Genomic DNA, 7814 nt, shown 5'->3' on the forward strand with positions numbered 1-7814 from the left:
GTCAGGTTTTAGACAGAACCACAGCACTGAAACCGCTCTGACCAAAGTGTTTAATGACATATGTCTGAATACAGACAGTGGAAAAATGTCAGTCCTAGTTTTACTGGATCTCAGTGCAGCATTTGATACAGTTGACCACAACATATTACTCAAACGACTGGAGAACTGGACAGGTCTTTCAGGAACTGTACTAAACTGGTTCAAAACATACGTAGAAAACAGGAAATACTTTGTATCAATAGGTAACTTCACATCTGAGCAGACAAGTATCACATGTGGAGTTCCCCAAGGTTCCATCTTGGGACCCCCTCTGTTTAACATTTACATGCTCCCACTGGCACAGATTATAAACAACAACAAAATAAACTATCACAGCTATGCAGATGACACACAAATATATATCACAATGTCACCAGGAGACCGAGGCCCTGTACAGGCTCTTGGTAAATGCATTGAGGAAATCAATGACTGGTTGTGCCACAATTTTCTCCAGCTAAACAAAAACAAAACTGAGGTAATAGTCTTTGGCACCAAAGAAAAACGATTACAGGTCACCAGAGAACTTCAATCTATACATCTAAAAACCACAAACCAGGCGAGAAATTTGGGTGTAGTGATGGATGCAGACCTAAACTTAGAAAAACACATTAAGACAATAACAAAGTCAGCTTACTATCACCTCAAGAATATATCAAGGATAAAAGATCTGATGTCTCAACAGGACCTGGAAAAACTAGTCCATGCATTCATCTTTAGTAGGCTTGATTACTGTAACAGCATCTTTACAGGTCTACCTAAAAAATCAGTCAGACAACTACAGCTCATTCAGAACTCTGCTGCTCGAGTCCTCACTAAGACCAAAAAAGTGGACCACATCAGTCCAGCTCTGAGGTCCTTACACTGGCTGCCTGTCCGTCAGAGGATAGACTTTAAAGTTCTGATGCTGGCCTATAAAGCTCTGAATGGTTTAGGACCAAAATACATCAATGACCTCCTGACCCAGTATGAACCATCCAGATCCCTCAGGTCATCTGGATCCGGTCTTTTATCAGTTCCCAGAGTCAGAACCAGACACGGAGAAGCTGCATTCAGCTTTTATGCTCCTTATATCTGGAACAAACTCCCAGAAAGCCTCAGATCAGCTGAAACACTCAGTTTATTTAAATCCAGGTTGAAGACTCACCTGTTCTCAGCTGCATTTGAATAAAGCACCAAATCCACACTTTAAGCTTAAATTTCAAAACTTACATTTAACTACTGATTTTATCTACTGTTCTGATTTTATCTGTTTTGATTTTATATACTGTTGTTTGTTTGTTTGTTTGTTAATTAGTTAGTTAGTTTATTTGCTTGTTTTATTCAATTTTAAATCATGCTTTTTATTTGTTCTTGTTTCTAATGTCTCTGTAAAGCACTTTGAATCACCTTGTTGTTGAATTGTGCTATACAAATAAACTTGCCTTGCCTTGCCCAGGAGTGTCAAACATAAGGCCGGGGGGGGGGGGGGGGGGGGGTCAGAATCAGCCGGACAAAGACTCCAATGGAATTATACAAAGGAGGGCATAGATTTTGGTCTTTTAACTGTATTTTCACAGGTTTTACAGCCTTTAGCAGTAGTAACTGTCTAGGAATCAAACTTAAACATGGGCGACCGTGGCTCAGGGGGTTGGGAATCGCATCTGTAACCGGAAGGTCGCCGGTTCAATCCCTGGGCCCTCTGTCCTGGTCGTTGTGTCCTTGGGCAAGACACTTTACCCTACTTGCCTACTGGTGTTGGCCAGAGGGGCCGATGGCGCGATATGGCAGCCTCGCTTCTGTCAGTCTGCCCCAGGGCAGCTGTGGCTACAACCGTAGCTTGCCTCCACCAGTGTATGAATGTGAGAGTGAATGAATAGTGGTATTGTAAAGCGCTTTGGGTGCCTAGAAAAGCGCTATATAAATCCAATCCATTATTATTAAATAAAAGACTTGTGCTACTACCACTTGCCTCTGGCACCTCACATGGCATTGTTTTGCTCTTCACATGAATTTAACTTAATTTAATCTAATTAATTTCAAAATTAATCTATTTTTTTAATATAGACACTGTTCTCTTCTATTCTTGTAGATTTCTACAGCTCTATCTTTAATGTAGTTCACTTGCTAATGCAAACCAAAAGGAACAATGCATGAAAGATGTGATGTGAAATGTTATAAACACTGATAACTGCCTGCAAATTTATATGTTCTAGTTAAAATAAATATCATTGCAAAATTCAAAACCATGGTTTGCTAGCTGTTAGGACATTTGTGTCATTAAACATATGGACTTGTTATGGTTAAAAGAAACTCCTTATCCAGACTCTGTGGGTATGTGACTATCAGCTGTGTGTGCTTCAGCTCTCATTGGGACTGTTTGAGCTACAGAAACGCGGTGTCAGAATTAAATGTACAGTAGCTATAGACAAGGTGCAACTATCCTTGTCTTTTGTAAGTAGAGGTCATTCACTTGTTGTCCGCTGTTATTAGCTAAACCTTATGTTTAGTATTATTCCAAAAGTGAGCTGAAATCAACTAGCAAGCAGGTTCTTTGGCATACTAACACTGAGTAGGCTCACAGATCATATGTATTTGAGGGTTCTTTTTCTACACATTACATTTAAGATTCATTTCCCTTTTCAGGTCAATTAAAATGCACTCAGAGGGACAGAATTGCATTATACACATGTACATATATATGCATGACAATACACCTTTAGTGAATTAAGTTTTTTTGCTTGCAGTTTCCATTTCCATCTAATGCCATATAATTATTCAGAGGCTTTCCTGCATGCCCCATGTGCTCTTGTGCATTTGAGCGATTCAGAGAATAAATGATGGTATCAAATCACTTTGCAACAAGTAATACATTTAAATCAATCCTAACCTATTTGTAGGCCTGTGCATTATTCATAGCTGCAACCATTTTCAGTCTCTTTTGGAGGTACCACTTGGTTTTGCAGTAGATGTGCAATTGGTTTTGACATTTGTTTGCAGGTGTACGTGTGGAGTGTCTGAGTCTGTAGAGGGAGTTTAAATGGTTGTTCGTGTTTGAGCAGCTTTACAAAAACCTCACATGATAGAGAAAAAAAACACATTGTTGTTCCTGAATAGAGCATTACTGCATGGTTTCCACTTGGATTCAAAATTACTTTGCAGCAGAGCCATTGAACACTTCATAATGAAATAAAGCTTGTCGGCTAAATGAGAACAGCTTTCCAGATTTCCCTGCATCTTCCCATACCAAGAAACACAGTCACCACCTAATATTAATTAATTTATTCACTTGGTTTTTGAAAAGAGAATTTGTATTAACATAACAACGAGAACTTTCATTTACAAAGCAGATACTAAGAATACCAGAATAAACCCAAAGTCATTACTCTGTAATCAGAGGCTCTCTCAATCTGAGTTGCAGCTAATTTCACCATCATCAAGAGGAAATCAGTGAATCCCTGCTGCTAGCTCACTCATTGCTTTGGACAAATGTCAGCTAATTGCTAAATGCCATGTATATCAGTAAGTCTATTTCAGTCTTCATTTGAAAAATATTGTCTCAGTTTTACTAACTCGAGAATTCACAAGACTATGCAGACTGACAACAGAGCTTTAAGTGGCTCATATAAAACGAATAACTACAGCTAATAAAACTAAATGCCCTTTGTGTCATGTTGAGAGCAATTTTAAAATGATTCAGAATGTATATTCTGTGCATAGGGTCTTTACAATAATTACTGTGACAGAATAAAACTATAAAACTTCACTTTGAGTGCTAAGTTTTAAACCGCTTACATTTTCAGTGTGGGAAGACGTAAAGTTCTAACTCACAGAAGTTTTCACTACATTCCAAATGATTTCAGTTTCATTTATTGATCATCAAAAGTCCTTACAAGTTCAAAGAGAATTCATTTGTTGGGTTAAAAGGAAAACAAAATATAGAAAAGAAGACAAAAAGAAAGATGGTATAAAAACAGTGTACCTTCAGAAAGGTTTAGAAATGTGCTTTAAATATCACCACAGAAAATAAGTCCTATTAATAGCGCACTCAGTGTGCTTTGACCTTCTTTCCCATTTATGTTCTTGTGGGTTTTAAACGTTTACGCTATCCAGCCTCCCAAATGTAAAGGCAGTAAAAGCTTCCCTTAGATGAAATAAAATGTCATAGACTATAAACCTGTATAAACTAAGAGCCACTAAGTCACAATGGTATGGCATACCATTCCAAAAGGAAGCTGTGGGAAATTTCACATTACAGATGATTAATCCATCTTAGTCTCAACAATAAAATTGAGAATACAATGCAAAAACAAATAACATTTAAAAAAAAGTTATTCAGGACTTCAGAAACATTTTCTGTCTATAGGGACATACATAGTCCAAACATAAAAAACACACACAGATCTTGATCATTAGCCAATACTGTGTGAGCTGTACCCATGAAGGCTGGGAGCCTGTATGCCAGAGCAGTTTATTACCACTTTAGCTACTGAATGTGCTGACACTGACATGGAGGCTCCAAAGAGGGTTTCATTATCCCAACACTTCAGGGCAGCCTCCCTGAGCCAAATTTGCATTACTGCTATAGAACCTAGTGGATGACTGCAAAAATGTCCTTAGCAAAGTTATGCATAGCTATAGATATAATGTACGTAACAGCCCACTCCATTTTATAATTGCTAGTTCTGCTGCCTCCACTTGTTTCTGTTTTTCAGACACAGGCCTGCCATACCTGTTTCCCAACAGCAAATCATTCACTCAGCACAGATAGTGAATGTTTCCCTTTATTTACTGTCAGATTATCTCAGCAGTTTGTTGCGCTTTCTAGTATTTTCTTGTCTCTCATTTGGACCCCTGACATTTTTAGAGCACTCCGTCAGATTTGCTTGTTGAAATCTTTGGGCTGTTTTCAGATTGTGTCCCTTTAGTTAACTGTTTGCTTCCTGAACCATGTACCTGTGTTTGCCCCAAGCTTTGACCATTGGACATTGATTGCATCTGAATGTACTGTTTGATTCAGCCATTACAATATATCTTGCCAGCTATAGCAAATCCTGAACATACACTCTGCAGCCACTTTATTAGCTAAACCTTGCTGATGGTGGGCTGGACCTCCATTTTGCCTTCAGGACTGCTGTAATTCTTGTTCACATAGTTTAAACAAGGTGCTGGAAACGTTTGGAGATTTTTATTCATATTGATATGATAGCATTGCATAGATTCTGCAGATTTCAAGATTGCAAAATAATGACGCAAATTGCAATTCCGACACATCCTACGGTGCTCTATTGGAATGAAATATGGTGACCATGGAGGCCACTGAATATAATGAACTCATTTTCATGTTCGTTTGCATGTTATGCTCTTTGAAGCAACCGTCAGAAGATGGGTTCAGTGGGATCAACATGATCAGCAACAATATTTGGGTAGGCTATGGAATTTAAATAATTCTCTATTAGTACTAAGTGCCCCAAAGTGTGTCAAGAAAATGTTCCACCACCATCACCAGCAGCCTGAACCACTGATACAAGGCAGGATGGATGCTTTGATGTTGTTTATGCAAAACCTGACCCCGTACCACTCAAATCCTGCAGGAGAAATCAAGACTCGTCTGAACAGGAAAAGTTTTTTCCAGTCTTCTATTGCCCAATTTTGGTGCAGTCTGGCCAGTCTCGCCAGTTGACCTCTGGTATCAACAAGAAAGTCCCAGTATATCACCAGTTTGTCAAATGTTTAGGTGTAGATGAAAATAAAGTTATTACTGTTGCAGTTACTGAAGTTAAAAAGAAGCACATACAATAAGTACACTATATTTTCTTAATTGACATCAGTGTTTGGAATATTGCTTAAGATCCAGGTAACACTATTATTGCTAGGGGTTAATAAACAAACATTGATCTTTCTTATTACTAAATCACTCCACACATCAAGGGAAAACAGAGGACAGAAGCATGTCACAAATAAAAGGATGCTGTGGCAAAGTAAAATCTGTCTTCTGTTTCCATCACTGAAGGGATGCTGTAAGGCAGGTTAAGCCTTTGTGGGCTTTGTGTATATTGCTTCAATGTATTCCCATAAATAACTGAGTCAAGCAGTGAAAAAATTTATAGAGCCAGCGGGTAAAAGCTGGACTGTCACTAAAATTTTATAACCACCATTTTCATTTACTTTACTTACTTTGCCAATGTCTTGAAAGGCCGATTAGTGGCATACAGGTTTGTTGTTGTTGTTTTGTTTGTTTGTTTGTTTGTTTATTTCTTTTCCCAAAACTCAGAAAGGTTTACATACCTGAGCATGCAACCTAACTACTGATTTCACCAGTAATATGAGAGCTCAAGGGAACCATCAAACTATGTGCTATTAGCTAAAGAATCTCTGCCTGAGCTGTAGCAGTCTGCCCTCAAACCATTCAGCCATTCTGCAATTGACCTTCATTTCATGTGCCCATAGGTACTGTCTATAATCGCATGTTAATGGAGTGTTTCAGTGTCTGGGTCAGACATAAAGCTCACCTCCTATAGGTATTTGCATTGCCTCTATCCTAATCTCTCATAGTTACCTGAGTCATTATTAGATCAAGAGTTATTTATAGGATTACCTTGAGCCCATAAAAATCCATCAGCCACAACATTAAAACTAACAGGTCTTGTACTTTGGGGCTTGGACACAGGACCTCTGGGTGAATTGTGCTGTGTCTGTTACCAAGACACTCAAAGTGACACTGCCTTTAGGTCCATGGGATTATGGATTACAAAGTGAGGTCCGGGTAGATTAGAACTGTCCCAGTACATTGACAGTCAATCAATTTGTCAAAGTGATAAATTGATTACTGGTATTACTGACTTTTATATTTTGGTTGATTGGTGTTTTCTTCAATATATCTAACATACTTTCTTTTCAATTAAGCAAAAAGGTTTGGGGGTTTGTTGAAATTTGCTGACAATAGGGCTCAAGAGAAAAAAAATGTCTATAAAATAATACTTGTAGTCCCAGCATCAACCTTACATTGTAATATCAGTTAGTTATCTTTGTCAGAAATGGTCAGTGGAAGGGTAGCTGTTAAGAAGCCATTTTTAAGGGAGGCAAACAGTGGCAACAGGTCTTATTGGGTGATGAATCCAAGTTTAAAATTTTGGGTTCAAATCACCATGAGTGTTTTTGGAGGACTTCAGAACAGAGCAACAATGGTCTACAATTTGTAAAACATGGTGGAGACTCTGTCATGCATTGAAGCTGCATTTCAACCAGTGGTTTTAGGGATCAAAATCTATGGAATTATGAACACAGAAAAGTACAGTCAGATTCTGATCCACTACAGCAAAGTGTTTGATTGGCAATGGTCCCAAACACAGTGCCAGTATAGTAAAAGCATACCTGGATAGAAAAACACCCAATGGGACACTATCACTCATGAATTGCCCTCTCCAGAGCCCAGACCTCCGCATTATTGAAGCATTGGGGAACAGTGGGATCATCTTGACAGAGAACAGAACAAAAGGCAGCCACAGAGGAGCTTTGAATTTACTTCAAGAAGCCTGGAGAACAATTCCTGAAGAAAGACACGAAAGCTTGGTTAAAAATGTTGGGTGTCTCAAAACTTTTGCATAGTATTTTATGTGTCCAAGTACCTGTCTTGAATATAAGTGTGTCATAATCCTAGTATGGTATGGCAATTGTCTCACTTGTGTGACTCTTACCAGGTGTTCCCCTTTCTAACGCCTGTGAGGAAAAAGAGTTTTCACTACATCCCCAGGAACTATGATGATGCTGTGCTGCATGAGACAGGCTGCAGAAGCCCA

Source organism: Astatotilapia calliptera, chromosome 10 (genome assembly GCF_900246225.1).
Source record: "Astatotilapia calliptera chromosome 10, fAstCal1.2, whole genome shotgun sequence".
In the NCBI taxonomy this organism is placed as follows: Eukaryota; Metazoa; Chordata; class Actinopteri; order Cichliformes; family Cichlidae; genus Astatotilapia; species Astatotilapia calliptera.